At 40.9% G+C, this 16886-nt stretch overlaps 1 pseudogene; it reads right to left on the bottom strand.

The window, feature by feature from the left end:
• Positions 1-557: 557 nt before the first annotated feature.
• LOC147456641 (uncharacterized) overlaps positions 558-16886 on the bottom strand; it is a 29610-nt pseudogene continuing 13281 nt past the window's right edge.

Raw genomic sequence — 16886 nt, 5'->3', positions numbered from 1 at the left:
CAGTGCATCTTCCTTATCTTTAAAAAGCTAAACCATTGGCATTTGCTCGGCTTCAGTGATTGGTACTTGGAAATCTGACTCTCCTGCAAGCCCTTCTGATGGATGTGTTTCCATATCAGCAAAAGAGAGTGAGGGTATGTCGATGGTTGGTTGTTCAGAGGTTCTTGCTTCATCCTGTGTTTTTGTTTGTCCCTTTCTTAGCAGCTGATTGACTCTCTTTAATTCCTCTATTTCCTTGAGCAATTTCTCTTCTCTTTGGACCCACATCAATGCAAGGTCTCGTCTTTGCATTTGTTCCCAGCTTCAGCTCAAGCTCAAAGTCCTTGTTCCTCTTTTCTAAATTCTTGTAGACTTCATCAGTTCCCTTGATTGAGGCTACAACTGGGTTTTCTCATATCTATCTTATAAATGCAGCTTGATCATTGATCCATTGCTCGGAGTACTACAAAGAAGCATTAGCTACATTGAGCTGCAATTGGATCTTTTCTACTGATAGAGTAGTGGTTAAAAGTTCATTGATTACTTATGTTAGTTGTTGATCTTTGCTTTTGCATGCATCAGATAACTTTGTTAAGAGCCAGCTCTTCCATCTCTTTTTGTTGTTTCTCCTTTGCAATCTGGTGTATTGCTGCTTCATTTTCTAGCTCGTTAATATGTCTTTGAAGATCTACAATGATGTTCATTCTGTCATCTAGTTCTCCTTGTAGAGCATCAATGACTAGTTCTAGCTCCTTAGTCTTGGCACTATGGCTAAGTGCTGTTGTTTGCATCTTATTTGTCAGCAACTGCATTTGCTTTGCATATTCATTCACTTGCATGGTGAATTCATCATCTGTTTCCCTATCTTTAGGCTTGACTTGGGGTTATTTGGAAGTTTGGGTTGTGTCGGTTTGTGGCTCTTTTGCTGGTGCAGTGGCTTCTGGCTGTGGCCATGGAGGTGGTTCTACTTCTTGTTCTTGAGGCTTCATGGATGCCTCTGTTGCTTTTGCTTGCTGTTTTAGCTTCCTTGGGTTGTTCAAAACTTGCCTCTTCCTATTGTTCAGGCTCTTTATCCTTTGCTGCATCTTCTTCCTAAGATCTATCTGTTGGTGAATGCCTTGGGCTTGGCATGGGCTGATCTTCTTGTTCCGTGGTTGGTGACAAGGGTCGTGGAGACATCTCTTTGTGGTCATTATGTGACTCACTTTGTTTAGCACATTTTGCTTGTCTCTATTGCTCAACCGCTTCTTCCATTGCTTTTCTTTAAGCTTCTAGAGCTTCCTTTAGCTTTAAAGCTCCAGCTTTCGCATACATCCACTCAAGCAAATCTTTGGGATCCTTTGGTCCTTTCCTTGCAGGGTTCTTTGTTCTTGGTCCCTTTATATCTCTTGGACTCCATCTTTCGGGGTCTTTACCTGCAGCTTGGCGGCTCCTTTCATATGTTTGCTTTTCTCTTTCAATTCTAGCCTTCTTTTGTTGTAGCTCCTCTTGGTGAGCTGCCACTGCTTTCTTTTTCATTGATTCTTTCCTTGCCCTGGTTTCTTCGTTGTTGGAGCTTTCACTGCTATGGGATTCATGGGAACTTTTTGCAGATTCCTCATCTGACTTGTATACTATCTTTGTTGATCGAATGGTCCTTGGAGAAGGTTGAATTGATACAATCCAGGTGTTCTGATTTGGGGATGGTGGCAAATTGTCAGCCATTCCAATAGCATGATATGCTATTCTTGTTAGCACTTCTGGAGCGCCCAGATATGTGATCTTTCCCTCTTTATTTATGTACTTCAATGTTGTAAGCACATACTGTGCAGCATGATCTATTTCTTGTGTGGTTGTCAACTTCAATACTTGAGCAAAAGTAGTTGCAACCGCATGGTTTGGAGTTGTGTACCATGGGGGTCTCTTTGAGAGGAAGTGGAAATGGTGATGGTAGAGGTGAGTTGGTTCCTCCACTGCCTTTGTATGAGATCAAAGAACGTGGTAGCAAAAGTATCTCTGGTAAAAGTACCTATTGTCTTTCTATCTCTTGCCCGCGTAGTCATACCTTCTATTGATAGCTTCAATGCTTCGGCCACTATTTATTTAGTGATCACCACTTCAACTTTTTGCCCTTGTTGATCAGTGATTTGGGCCGACCCATCTTCCTTGATTGAGGATAGCAATTCATATGCTTTCCATACCAATTAGATCCGAGCTCAGTCAAGACAACAAAGGCAGCTCTTGTAGCTTTTCTTTCTGGGACACCCTTTTCTTTGCCTTCTTGGTCACTTTGCATTGCTCGTGTTAAGTAAATATAATGTCAAAGTTAGAAAATTATGTGAATTTTGCTCTGAAATGTCCTAGTTCTGAATTGCCGACAAATGATGTCCATTTGGCTTCAAATCAATTTCAGAGCATGAATAGATGCATAAAAAACATGTAGAGATCTAAATCTTGCATTTCTGGCAAAAATTGCAACAAAAGTAAATAATCGCAATTATTTATAGCTTGGGATTCTTTCCAACTTTTTTCATTTTTGACATCATATGCTTGAACCATATGGCATTTAGGGACTCTGAGTGAAGTGTGGACTCATTTGAGTACCCTGGGTGGAAATGGTGCCAGATTTAGTCTTTCAGACTCTGAAACAACAATTATAAAGAGATTTGAGTTTTTGAGATCCAAACCTTCTCAAACTTGATTAGTGGACTTGGGATATCATGTTTTTTTGGTCCCATAAGGTCAAAGTTGCAAATTGCACCCATTTTGGCAAAAAGGTAAATAATCACGATTATTAACTTTTTTATCAAATTATACATTTTTTGTTGCAACTTGGTGCTAGGCATGATGTAGAGTCTATGTGTGAGTTATGGGGTGACTTGGATAAAAAAAATGTGACAGTTAACTAAAAAATTGGATTGAAAAGACTTTGGTGCGTTTTTTCTACCACTTCAAAGTTTTTTTTTATCATTTTGGCTCATACTTGACATGTGGCATGTAATAGATTTGTACAAGTGATAGGTAAAATGAAGAGATCAAATTTCAAGCAAAACAAGCACAAAAGTAAATAATCGTGATTATTTACAACAGTCACTTTTTCTATAAAAATTGACAATCTGATGACCTAAACATATTTAATACATCTAAAACAAGTCCTAAAATGAATTTGGTAAATTTCGGTTGTGTCGGTATCACTTCGTGCTCTTGTCGACTCTGAAATCACCAATTTTTGTGAATAGATGGCCTATAGAGTTGGTTAGTCACTTTTGACGCTATGGACTTGTCCACTACATAGTTCTGATGCTACCCATCCAGTTTTGGCCCATTTGGAGTCAATTTGACTTCATATGTCAAATTTGACGCTTTGTAGCCTTCGAGCTATTTTTTGTTGTTCGAAAGCTTGTCTTGACTATTTCCATGAAACCATCTACGCACATTGCGTATAGACCTAGTCTATAAGTTGCCTATGGAGTCAGAATCCAATTTTGGCATATGGCAAAAACCTAGAGTATTTACTTGGGACCCACTGAATGGTCATCTGGTGATATGAAAGTGTTCTATTATATTGGGGCATGCTACAGTTCAAGTCTCGTCCAATTCGGTTGAGCTGACTGGCCGGTATGGTCAATTTTGTGTTGTAGGACTTCGTGCACAGCTTGGTTTCTAGGGTTTTTTCCAGAGCCTAGACTTGATACCCAGCCATATAGAAGTGTTCATTTTGATAAGTTTAGAACTTACCTCTCATGTCTCGTGTGAGACAGTGCTGTAAATGGATGACTGTAGACTCCAAAAATTGCATGCGAAGAAGGCAAAAAGCTCTCTCCTCCAAGAGTGACTAGTGGAAACGAAATGATTTTGGGCTACCTTGGATATCTATACTTGGACTTACCAAACTATTTTTGCACCAAATTTCCCTGTTAGTCCTACTAGGCCATGAAATCTATGTTAGACTCAAAAATTTCTTCAATTAAACTCTATTAGCTCATTCTCCAAGAATTTGCGAAAGTAGGCCATCAACTTCTCGCTTCCATCTGTCGACTTGATTGAGATTTTTTGTGCCTATGTGCATTGTACTTTTGATCATCATCGTATCTTCAGTTTCTCCAGCTGAGCTCATTTGCTATTTATTATTATTTTTTGACATGTTTATTGAAAAAATCAAAGAAAATAATAAAATGCACTAAAAAAGAAACTTGAAAAATCAACAATTAAGAAAATTCATTGAGAAACATTGCTTTATTGTTTTTTGGTGAATTTATCCATTTTTAAGTCCCAATGTCAAGAAAAATGATAAAAATAACAAAAAAAACCATTTTTTGATGATTTTTTGATAGTATATTTGATGATTTTGTAAGGGCATTCTAAGATAATTTTGCAAAAAAACACACGTTAATATCCAACTTTTTCCTCCCTCTTCAACATTGCCCTTATTACTTAGTCTCCTGTCACCCCTCCTAGATGGTGTACTCCACGACGATCGTGTGCATGGGTTGAGCAATCATGTCTATGCATAGCCTTGGTTGGCTCTACCATGCTTTGAAGATCAATGCAATTCAAACCATTATGTTGTGCAAGATTTGGGTCTTGAGTAATTAACTCAAGGGTTTTTGAGGTTGAGATTTTCTTTTGATGTTTCCCAAAGAGAAAATCTTGTAGCTTGTGTGCTCTTTGCTTTATTGTACTGTCAGGATGCTTCGACATGCTGATTTCAATTTTCAGTATCAATGATGATGATTGTTGAGCTTTAACTCGCCATTCATATCTTGGTTTTTTTTTTGACAAATTGTTGTGGTTGAGTGTTTTGAGTCTTAATTCTCCATTGTCTCATTGGTTTTACAATTTGTGGAGTTAGCTCCTTTTTTCTCCAAATCCATCTTGTGTTGAGTTCCCTGCTCGAAGATGCTCTTCTTTGTGTTTTTAACTTTGGAACCTTCTTTGGTCCAGTAGATGATGTTTTGGGCACCCAAATTTGAAACAGTTTGTCCTTGAGTTGTGCTTTTGGTACTCAGATATGCTTGACTCCTTGCATGCTACTTGTAGCATTTGCTTGTCTAGAGGATGACGAAGATTGATTGCTTCATGGTTTCTTGTGCTAGTAATCTCTTTTCCATTCGTCTTTGCTTGGTGCAACTGGAACAATGAGTTTTCCATCTTTAGTTGATAGCTTGAGTTTATTGGTATCCCAATATGGTACTACCTTATACGTCCACATCCATGAGATTCCAAGAATCATTGTTTCATTCATGTGTTCATCTGGTAAGCATACAAACTTATGAGGGCATGAAAATCCATGTACTATCACATTTAAGTTGACGAGTCCCAATGCCGGTGCTGAGTTCTTGTTGCATCCTTTGATAGCCGATATTCATTATGTTAAAGACTAATTTGTTGCTTTCTTGTACGTGGAATAATTGACTGCGTTTACTCGAGCTCCTGTATCGACCAATGCATTTGTGCTATGATTGTTCAGTTGTACATTGATGTGAAGGTCCATTCCATCTAACCATTCATCATCTATTAACACTGCATCCTTCTGTAATTTCCATAGTCGTTCATCTAGTTCCAGAGTGTTGATGGAAATAGGTATTTGTTGATTTTGGAGAGCAGCTTTCTTTTTGAGTACTCGAAGTTGAGCTTCCTCTTATGATTCAGCAATGACCTGCTGTCATTTAATCTTTCTCTGCTTTGTTGCATGCATCTTTTCTAGCAATTCATTGGTTAGTGGAAAATTGTACTTCTTTGAACGGCATCCACTAATCCAATTAGCCATTGGTTCACCATCTAGAGTGGACAACTTAACTGCTCCACTTGGGTATCCATCTTCAACGATAAATGGTCCGTTTCCCTTTTTGTTAACTTGGGAATGTGTTAATTAAGGGAGTAGATTAAAACTAAGTCCCCTTTCTTGAAGATTTTTGTGATTAGATGGGAATCAAAAAATTGTTTTTGTTTCTTCTTTTGTACATAGATGTGAGCTACAACTGTTAGCCTTTTCTCATCAAGATTGTCTAAATCTTCAAGCCTCTCTGACAATTCATGTCCAGTCCACTTGAGATCCTTAGCTACCCTTAGTGTCGGCAATAGAAATTCTATCGACAATATGACATCAAGACCATAAACAAGATTAAAGGGTGTAGCATTTAAAGCTGTCTTGAATGAAACTCTATAAGCCCATAGAGTGGCATGGAGATTCATTTCCCAATCAGTCCATCTTGAACTAACCACTTTAGTCAATACCGAGCTAAGAATTTCATTTGTGTGCTTAGCTTGTCCATTTGCTTGTGGGTGATAGGGAGCCAATTTGTTATGGATGACCATAAATTCATTAAGTAGATACTCAATTACCTCATTGAGGAAATGAGTCCCCCTATCACTGACAAATTCTATTGACAGTCCATATCTTGTGAACACATTTTCATACAAGAATGAGGTTGTGGTTCTCTCATCATTCTTTTGTGTTGCCTTAGCCTCTGTCCACTTGGTCAAATAGTTCGTAGCTACAATGATATATTGAGCTTGGGTTCTATAAGCCGGTGGTTGTATTGGCCCGACAAAATCTATACCCCATTTTTCAAAATCTCTAACCCCCATCATTGGTCTTAAAGGCATGCTATCAACACGGGTTGGCATTTTTTCTCGTTGAAATGCATCACACATTTGAACATATTCTTTGGCATCTGCAAAAAGTGTTGGCCACCATATGCCTACCATTAAGATTTCTCTTGTGGTGGTTTCACTAGAAAAGTGACCTCCAACTAATCCAACATGTGCTTGTTCTATAATGGGAATTCATATTCATCTTCATTTGCACAAAGACGCACATGTTGATCCTTCCCTCTTCAATACAATTGGTTTCCAATAAGAGCATAGTCTCTTGCTTCAATTTCAATTGGTCTTTGGCGGCATTTACTCCTATCCTCAGGAAATGTTCAGCTTGATAAGTAAGTAGCTAGATAGTTACTCCACTTAAAAATAAGTGATATTTGGAATAATGTCACATGAAGTATGGGTGCTTGTTTCTGGCATTGAGGACATCTTTTTACAAATGAGTGAACGTCACTCCTCATGGTTGGCCAAAATACTCCAAGTTTCAAGATCCGTTGCATAGTTTGGTCTTTTGTAAAGTGAAGTCCCACTATGGTAATATGTGCTTGACTTAGGTATTGGTTTTTCTCTTCAGGATTAATACACAAAAGAAATATTCAAACTTGATTTCTTTTATATAGCCTTCCAACTAGTAATTGATACATAGTCGATTTTCCAATTAATTTGGTTGTATTAGGAAGTGGTATTTGTGAATCCACTTGAACCATGGTCATCAATGAGACAATATTTTCTGACCATCGGGGTATCATTCCATGGAGAACAGATATACATTTGGTGGATCATCGCCTACCCCTTTTGGTGGTTCTCCTGAAATAATCCTTGATAAATGATCTGCCCTCTGGTCAGTAGTGCTCTTTTTCATAACTACAGTGAAATCAAATTCCAAAAGAATAATGAACCATCTCAGTATTCTTCCTGTGTTGCGTGGCTTGTTGACCAAATACAATAAGGCTTGGTGGTCCACAAGAGAACACAATTTTGTTAGCCAATAGGTAATGTCTATAATTTTTTATAACATCGATCATTCCTAATTCTTCCCTTTTGGTGGTTGTATAGTTTTTCTCTGCCACATTCAACTGTCTACTAGCATAAGAAATAGGAAAATCAAACTTTTTTGTCTCCTGGTTGAGCTAATATACACACAATGGCAAAATTGGAAGCATCTACATGTATGTGGAATATCTTACAGTCAAGCAAGCATTCTAAACAAGAATTTGATAAAGTAGATATTGAAAGCTATTTTGTTATTTTTAAAAGAGACCCAAAAATTGGGAATCTTACATCCTCTCACACTTGAAAAATTTGAGGTGTCCTCACCTCGACATGAATAACAAATGAGTAAGTCTAAAACCTTCTATAGATATAGGCTAAATTGACTATTTTATTTCCCAATTATAATCTTGTTCTGGAGAGATTTTAGTTGCCTCATTATTAAATAGAGTTGGAGCATTAGCAAGTCCAAAAGGCATCAAAATTTCTTTGTTTTCTCCTTCATCTACAATAGCTGCATGGACATGAACATTTGATGGATTTCCTCCACCTCGAGTATTCTAAGTTCTATTGGCTTGGGTTCCTCCTTAAGGTTGTTGATTTCTTCTCATGAATGAGCTGGTCTATTGGATTGTCCATTTCTTGTAAAGATTGGATTCCCATGCTTGAAATTCTCTTGGTTTTGTGGTGTTCTCTGGTTGTATTAGGTCCATATTGTGAATAGTTAAGGTTCTTGTTACGTACTTCGAGCATCATTTTGTCTTGTAAGTTCATAATTATCTGGATCATTAAATGAAAAATCTTGAGACACATGGTCGGGCTCAAAACAATTGAAGCAAAGGTGATCTATAATTATCCTTCTATGTAATATGTCTTCTCGAGTCTGCGAACTCCTAGACTCATCCTCTGGTCGATGTCTTTTATTACCATTTGATATTTTGAGCTCAATCCATTTACCCGCATCAAGAACATTTGTAAAATTTATAAGGCATAAGCTTTGAAGTCTAGTCTTTAAAGGATTATGGAGGCCTAACACAAATTGTGCCATTTTGACTTCCTGAGTCATCCCGACTGGAGCATATTTGTAAGGGTCAAGAAATGTTGATAGCATGATTCTAGATCTCTCGTTCCCCGAGTAGAATTAAGAAACTCATTCATACGGTCTGAATGATATTCGTTGTTCTGATACTTCTTGTCATAAAATCTAATATCTAACCAACCCAAATGATTTTCTCATATTAAACTCATCATTTCATGTGGGAGAATAAACGGGAACAAGGGGTTAGAATATAGACATGTGCTTACAAATCTATCTTGCCATGGGGCCAATGGTAAAGGGTTCCAAATAGGAGATGGTCTATCAAAGAGCAAGGCCAACCAATGGAGCTTAAAATACCTTAGGGTTAGCTTCATTAAAGACCTCCAAAGGTTAGTGGTAAAAAGTCCTTTGGCCTTAGGTAAGCTAGGGATGAGCTTGAGGTGGGAACCCGGTCCAAGCTTGAGGTACTTGTCATGCTTGATGACTAAGGTGTTTGAGGTGCTTGTCGTGCTTGCTGACCAGGGAGCTTGAGATGCTTGTGGGAACATTACCCAAGCTTGAGGTGCTTTGTCATGCTTGGTGACTAAGGTGCTTGAGGGTAAGGTGTTCCACAAAAGTCAACAATTATCTCTACAAGGAGAGGGCGATCCCTACAAGAGGGGGCTAGAAAGAGAACACACACACCCTCAAATAAGGCAAGTTTGGTCAAAACAAAGAAAAAAGGAACTTGTCAAAATCCTCTTCATGTTGCCGTCATGTGTGCCTAAATCCTATTGGTTAGCCTCCCAAGGGGTCCGATGATAATTTAGTGGATTTAATTAATTGTCTTTGCATTTATCAAGTCCTCTCTCTCAAAGGGGAAAGGGGGACACTTGTCCCAAAACTACCGTTGTTTCTTGTAATGCATGTTGTATGTGATTGGCCAGTCTTGCAGGGGTCCAATGAGCTTCAAGCTTCAGCTACAAGGGGGGGTCGACCAAAGCAAGAAGGGGGCTAGCTTGGGGGGTGTACTTTACCACACACACTCACACATACTCTCATTGTGTGAAGTGAAAAGTGCAAGATCTCCATCTCCTCGGGAGATTTGGACTTAATAATGGGGTCTTTTTAGACTTGCTTACGGTTTTATCATTATTGAGCCATAAGAAGTTCAAAAGGAGCTAGCCCTTGGCAATTCTACAATATCAGGCCCCGTCCACTACTCTATATAATTAACCAATTTCAGTCGTTGGTGTAGATACTTAAGTGCCAATTTTCAAAGGCTAAGAGGAGTGGCAACTAAGGTTTTGAATTGCCAAAGCATACACTAAGTAAGTACACAAATCTTGTTAACATGGCTGACAATAACCAAGAGAGTAGAATGAACATTGATAACTTTGATTTTGCACATGAAGGTGCTAATGATGATGCTCCCATGTTTGTCAATTATCTTGTTACCAAGTTGCAGTAAGCTATGGGCAACCCTGCTTTGCAAGCCGAAGTTACTCAACAACTTCACGCTTATGGGATTCCCCTTCCTCTCCAAGAGGAGAGAGAGCTTAGGAGGCCTCTTGAAGAGACCCCCAATAGAAGACTCTCTCCCATATGAGAGGACAAATCCCATGAGCAAGAAAGTAATGAAACTTAAAGTTCCTCTAAAGATGTGTCTCCATGAAGATGGTGGTCTAGATGATCGCCAACTCCTCCCAAGAGGAACTGATCAACATACAGTCCTTCTCCGCATCACTTCAAAAGGGAAGAGAGGAAACAAAGGAAGAAAAGGGCAAGAAAGAGGTCACCCTCTTCTCCTTCTTCTTCACCTTCCTCCTCTTTCGATGAAAGCTATGGATGTTCTCTTAAAGAATACAAGAGGGGAGGCAATTGCAAATCATACCCTGCATGGCGAAGGTCACAAAAGCTCAAAAAGTTCAAAAAGGAAGGAAAAAGTATCTCTTTTATCACCTTTGGTGCCACCAAACATATTGGCCTTCATCTAGCATTTTGATGCGGCCTTTGGAGACGAGGGCTTCACGGAGTCCTCCAAGCTACACCATGTAGCTATGCAATTTCTTAAATCGGCTCATCAATGGTGGGCTAGACTTCGTGGAAATGGTGAAGCCCTAAAGACATAGAAACCTGTATGAGTTTCCATCATGAAGCAATTCCTTGCAACAAGCGATGCAAAGGACAAAGTGCTTATCGAATGTCGCACTTTGAAGCTTCTCTCTCATGAGTCTATCCACAAATACGTAGACAAGTTTTGTGACTTACATCTCAAGGATATTGTCTTCCAAAAGATAGACTTTGTCGAGCAAAAGTGTTGGACGGATACGCCGCGACGGACGTCCGCACAGGCGAGAACTCACCTAACATATAATGTCAGCTAAGGACGAAGCTCGACCCGCAGGCACGTGGAAGCAAGCATAAGGTGTCAACCTACACTCGACCGACTCCTAACTAATTTCTACAGAGGTCTCTACCAATTGTCTAAGTCACAGCCTTCAAGAGTGCATAAGAGGAAACTTCCTGCAACGCTGTCTAGAGCCGAACACCCATCAAACAATCTCGAAACACCATAGAACTTGAAGGAGACCCTACTAACTACCAATAGGTCGCTCTCCCTAAGGTCTATGAACCAAAATCCCAACCCAAAAAACACCCGGTACAAAATCACGTAGGATGTCTGGCCGAAATCTGCAGGTCTTCGTTTCCAAAATCTAAAGTGCCTAATGTGTAGCTCTACTCAATGTGAACGTGTGGATATGCTGCAATGCAAAATCGTACAACGTATGCTCACCCAATCACTAGATGAAGCTCGTAGAAGGAGCTCGCAAAACTGGACCGTACGCGCGCAATGTAGGTATCGGCGAGTAGCTCTCGTCGGGGGCAACACACTGCACTTCTCCGCACTTGATTCCGACCACCGATTCACATGTAGCGTCAAGATGAAGCTCACACTCTCTCTCGTACACAGTACGCTCACTCTCAGACTTCAAAACTTTTTTTTAAAAATGAAAAAAAGTTTTTTCATTAAGGTCAAAAAGTGGTATATATACCTTACAATTCTCAAACCCTAAAGTTCCAAAATCAACCAACTACTCCATCTATCTATCAAAACTAGGATACAATCTGGAAACTTCTTTAAGTCCCAATATTTCGAGGTGAAAAATCAGGTTTCCTCAATAAATGAATATTTACAAAAAATGATAATCCTCCAAGTAGTTAGCCTCCGTGGGGTGTGTCCAGCTTCTAACACTCCCCCCCTCCTTGCTCATGTCGTCCCCGACATGGCACCGCTGATTCGCTTCTTCATCGTATGGTTTCACGCATCTTGATCAGTGATTCGTATCTTGCATGCAGGTTCATCATTGTTGGGCCAAAAATATCTGTGTTTATTGTGAAGAAGCCTGTGTAGAACGCTTCTTCAAAGGCCTAGAGGTGATAGGATGGTAGAAACATTATCTTTTATACAACGCATGTATCACCTCCTTGGAAGGCTGACCAGACAGATCATAAGCGCATCTGTAAGTATCTTGGAAGAAGAAGATATAGTCTATCACCTGGCCTGGCTTGAATGTCTCAAATATTGCTAAAAGTGTTTTGCAGATTTTCTTCATCATGATGCACATAAGGTCAGGTGAGCCAGTGAGCAATTTGATGGCGCCCGTTAGGGTTTTCACCATGTATTGGACACTTATTCTCTCACCTGCCTTCAAGCCCGGCAGCTTAGGGTAATTCAGCCAAGTAAGTTGGCTCCTTTGCAAGATCTCCTGGGCTTTCCACGTCCTGATCCTTGGTAGAGGACAAAAGCTGAGGTTGTTATTTGATGTTTTTTGGTGCCTCTACCAAGTGGATTAGGTATTGTGGGTACTTTGTGAGCCGGGCCTTCCTCCATTTGGGCTGAGAGTCAACTATTAGCTTGATCCCTTCTGGTTGGGAGGTATCTGCGTTGTAGAGTGGTACAATCGGCTCTTCTCTTATCCACTTATTGATGGTGGCTACTTCATATTTCAGCAATGGATATGGGAGAGAGGGTTGAAGCCATTCGCGCGTGAGGTTGTTGGCGTCGATCTTTTGGATGGTCATAGACTTGAAAACCCTCTGCTCCCACTCCAAGGCTTCCTTTGTTGTCTCTCTGATCTACACCTCTATTGCTTTACGCAACTTTTCTTCCTCTTCCTGTGTTAGATCCTGTGGCTCTTGAGAGGATCCTTCTAGGATTTCCTCTTGCATAGGCGTGTCCACCGGATCTGCCACATTCTCTAAATCAATGCCTTAATTGGCTGCTGGCCCTGTGCCCTCTTGCTCTCCTGCTTGTTGTCCTTTCAGCTCCTCTATCTGCTTTAGGAGTTTCTGTTTTTCCGATTCAGCTTCTTCGCCCATATTCAGGAGGAGGTCATTCAATTCGACGTTTATCCTCTCTGCCTCCTCGAGCTTTCTTTTTATACTTTCTACTTCCTCTTGTAGGGCTTTTTGGTCTTCTTCCAATCTTGTTTGCATGACAATAGACCCTTCTGCCATCATCAATCTTTGCTTTTTCTCTAGAGTCAGCTCCTTCTGAAGTTCTTGCATCTGTTCTTCATAAAGTTGACTCTCCGTAGTGATGTGAGTCGAGCTAGTAGCTCTGACTCTGGCAGGGGATGCTCGCAGCCTCTGGATGGTCTGATCTTTCACTTTGAGCTGGTCCTTGAGCTCAAGGACCTCATCCTGGCTGGCTTCTTGATCTATCTCCGCCTTTTCTTTGGCGTTTCTCATGGCTTCAACTTCTTTAGATTCCTCAGCCAGCTGTAGGGTCAGGTTATTCCTTTCCCTCTCGGTATCTATCAGTGATTTGCTGAGCTACTGACATTCCTCTTCAATTCCTTGCATTCTTTGTGTTGCTGCCTGATTTTCTTCCTCCATTGCCTGGCATCTTTGCAATGCCCTTGCTAGGCTGGCCTGTAGCTCAGCTTCTCTCTCTTTCTGTCTTTGGCTTTGTCCTTGTAGAGAGTCTACTTCCAGCTTTATCTTTATTTCCGTGGCCTTGAGAGCTGCCATCTCACTTCAGAAGCCATTGACTGTGCTCTCAACCCGGTTAGCTTCGTCATCACCACATCCTAGTCATTGGAGGGTGGGTGCAGGTCCACTGTATCTGTGGCCATTTCTTTTAGTTCTATTAACCGGATGCCTTGCATTTGTTATTTAGGCCCTGTGCTTGCCAAGTCGAATGCGACTGTGGCAGCCTCTTCTTTTGTGTACCCTGCAGCTAGCAGGTCCAGAAATGTGTGATACGAATCATCCGACTCTTGTTGCTCACTTCGAGGCTTAGCCTCTTCCTTTGGCTTCGGCTCCTGGCTCTGCTCTTGCTTACCCTCTTCCCGTTTCTTCTGGTTTTTCTTCAGCCACTTTATCTTCTTGTGGAGGGCTGTGAGGAGGTGGTGAGGGCGGTGGGCTGGGTTTAGGGCTGGCCGGTAGAGATGTAGGCTTTCCCTTTAAATCTCTGTCTGCTTTAGTTTTTCTTTCTCTCTCTTGGCTCTCTTGCTCATCTATCAGTTTCTGCCTTGCTCCACTTCCTCCTCTATGAAAGGTACATGCGGTATATTCTCTGATGCGGCATCAAGAATCTCAAAATTCTTGATATAATCCTCGAATCTATCCCTTTGCACTCTTCGGGATGATCCCGACATAGCTTCTAGAGAAGGTTTCCAGAGTTCACTCAAATCACCTTTAAGGGCTCCCTCTGCTCTGAAGCTCTCCATCAGCCTCTCTAATCTTGTCGCTTTTTGTGACTTTGTTTCTTTCACCGACACTTGGGAAAATTCCTTCTTTCCTTTCTTTTGCTCAGACTGCTCCTCTTGAACAGGCTCTAGCCGTCTTTTCAGTCTTGTGGCAACCCTTGGTGCTCTTTGTGGCTTGTCCTCTTTGTCTTCTTTCAGCCTCGGCCAGTCATTCTGAGACGGGGGATCATGCCATCTTCCTTTTGCATCCAGTGCCCCATAAATCACCTTAGTGATTAGTTCTCCTGGCACAATATATGTTGGCTTCTTGTTACCCATCTTTACTAAGTTGTCATGTATATACGCTGCATAATTGATTATCTTTGGGGTGCCCTTCGTCATTGCCCAAGTGAATGTTGTGGCAATTGCACCTGGTGGCATTCTGTACTTTTGTGGCCGCTTCGTGCACATATGGAAGTATTGGTTGTACAACTGGCTCATGATTGCCACTCTTGGGTTTGCAATATCTTCAAAGGTGTAGTTTGCTTTCTTCTCATTCCTTGACCTCATACCTTCTTTTAGTTATACTATCCCCCTTGTTGGAGAGGTCTAGTGCATCTGCTACAACCTGCTCAGTGATGATTATTTTTGTTTTTGGTCTATCTTGTAGATCTGTTACTTTGGCCACTCCATCTTCTTTGATGGTTGTCACAAACTCCCAGACTCTCTTTATGTCCACCCCTACCGGTACTGCTTCAAAGTAGTTGTGGAGATCAATCTTCTCCAAGTACCCGGCCATCTTGCTTCTTACGAACTCATTGAGTTCTCATGGCAGCATTGGTAGCTCGATCACATTGCCTTCAGTGTCTTTGAATACTCCTTGGTAGATCTTTAGGTCATTGGACTCTAATAGATCTTCTTGGATCCATGTGCTAGTGGGCTTTAGTGTTCCTTCTGGAATGACGAAGGGTTCCAGTTCTTCTAGGTAAACCTTGATGGTCATTCTTTTCTTCTTTGCCGATGACTTCGCGGCTACCATAGATCCTGTTGCACTCAGTAGTCTGAAGTTAGCGTTTTTTCCATATTAGCTGTGAGAAACTGAGTTTTAACTATCCAAATGACTTGAAAATTGAAAATAAAGTTTAAAAGGAACTTGTGAAGCTGTGCATGTGCTCACAGTGCAATTCAGGCCAAAATTTTCCATTTAGACATCCTACGCGTAGGATGTCTTTTTCATCAGAATTGGTTCATACTTGATATGTTGGTAGTGCATGGCTCATGGAACATGGCTATGTGCCTGGATATGGATTTGGATATCAAAAAGTGGATTTTTTTGGCTGATTCAGGCTTTAGGTCACAAATTGGGTAGAAAGTCCATAACAGGTAGTAATTGATGTCCAAATGGGTTGAAAATTGGTATATGGGCTCTTTGCACCATGGTATTGGCTCCCATGATGTCACTCTTTGCAAAGAAGGTCCAAATTATGCTGGAGACATCCTACGCGTAGGATGTCTATTTCATCAAAATGACATGATATTTGTTCTGTGGGTAGTCCTTGGCTTATGGAACATGGCTATGCTCTTGGATTTGGATTTGGACAAGGATTGATGCTTGTAAGAGCCTGTGTGGTGTTTTTGGGCTCCAAAAGTGTATCTTGAAGGTGTTGGGGGTCAAAAATGATTAGAATGGCTTCAAAATTGATATATGAGCTCTTGATGATGATGGGATTGGATCTAGAATGAACAAACATCCTCTGCAGGTCCAAAAAGTCAAATAGACATCCTACGCGTAGGATGTCTACTTCACCAATTTTTGCTTCTGACCACACAGATTGGTTGGTGATGTGTTGGTGAATGTGTTGTGCAAGTTTCATGTGATTTGGACAAGATTTGGTAGGTCTATGGCCCATTATTGCCTCTATGCCCTAACTTTGCGTTTTTTCATTCATATGAGGTTAATTTTGGTCCAATTGTGATGAGACTTGGTGGATAGCATGTAAAGGTCATTCGGAAAATGTGTATGATGAAAAATGTTGGATTCTGTGCCCAAAAATTCCCTCGCGTAGGATGTCTCCTGATGATTTTTCATGGATTGTGCTCCTAGTGCCTGCCTTTGGTCCCCCTGAGTCCCTTTTAAGCCTAATTTCAACAAAAAAGTCAAATGGATAGAAATTAACTCCCTGTGTGGACTTCAGAGCCTCCTAGCCGTTTCCTAACTTTTGGAGTGATTTTTGGCGATGAAATTTCTTGATGTTGATCTCCATAGCTTCCCGATCCCCTGGGGATCCTTGCCGTATGGTTTTTGTCGACTTTGGCTTCATCGGAGCTTCATTTGGCAATTTGTCACTCTAGAAGCACTCGTGGTTGCGTTTACATACCTTCAATGATTTGTGGTAGTCTACCACCATAGGACTTGGTTGTTGATGGTCTAGGAAAGCCGCTCGTGAAGTTTGGTGGCAAATGGTCATGCGGTTTGGCCGCGACAGCAATTTTGACGCTTTGTGTGTCTGATGCCATTTCTGAAGTTTAGTGCCGCTTCGGGTCACTTTTTGGTCATGCGGGTTACATAGACTTGTCGAGCATGTCGAGATGCTCCTACCCATGAAATTTGGTAGTAT

Source organism: Adiantum capillus-veneris, chromosome 6, assembly GCF_014529385.1.
Source record: "Adiantum capillus-veneris isolate H3 chromosome 6, ASM1452938v2, whole genome shotgun sequence".
NCBI classification, from domain to species: Eukaryota; Viridiplantae; Streptophyta; class Polypodiopsida; order Polypodiales; family Pteridaceae; genus Adiantum; species Adiantum capillus-veneris.
This window is presented reverse-complemented; position numbering and strand designations above follow the sequence as displayed.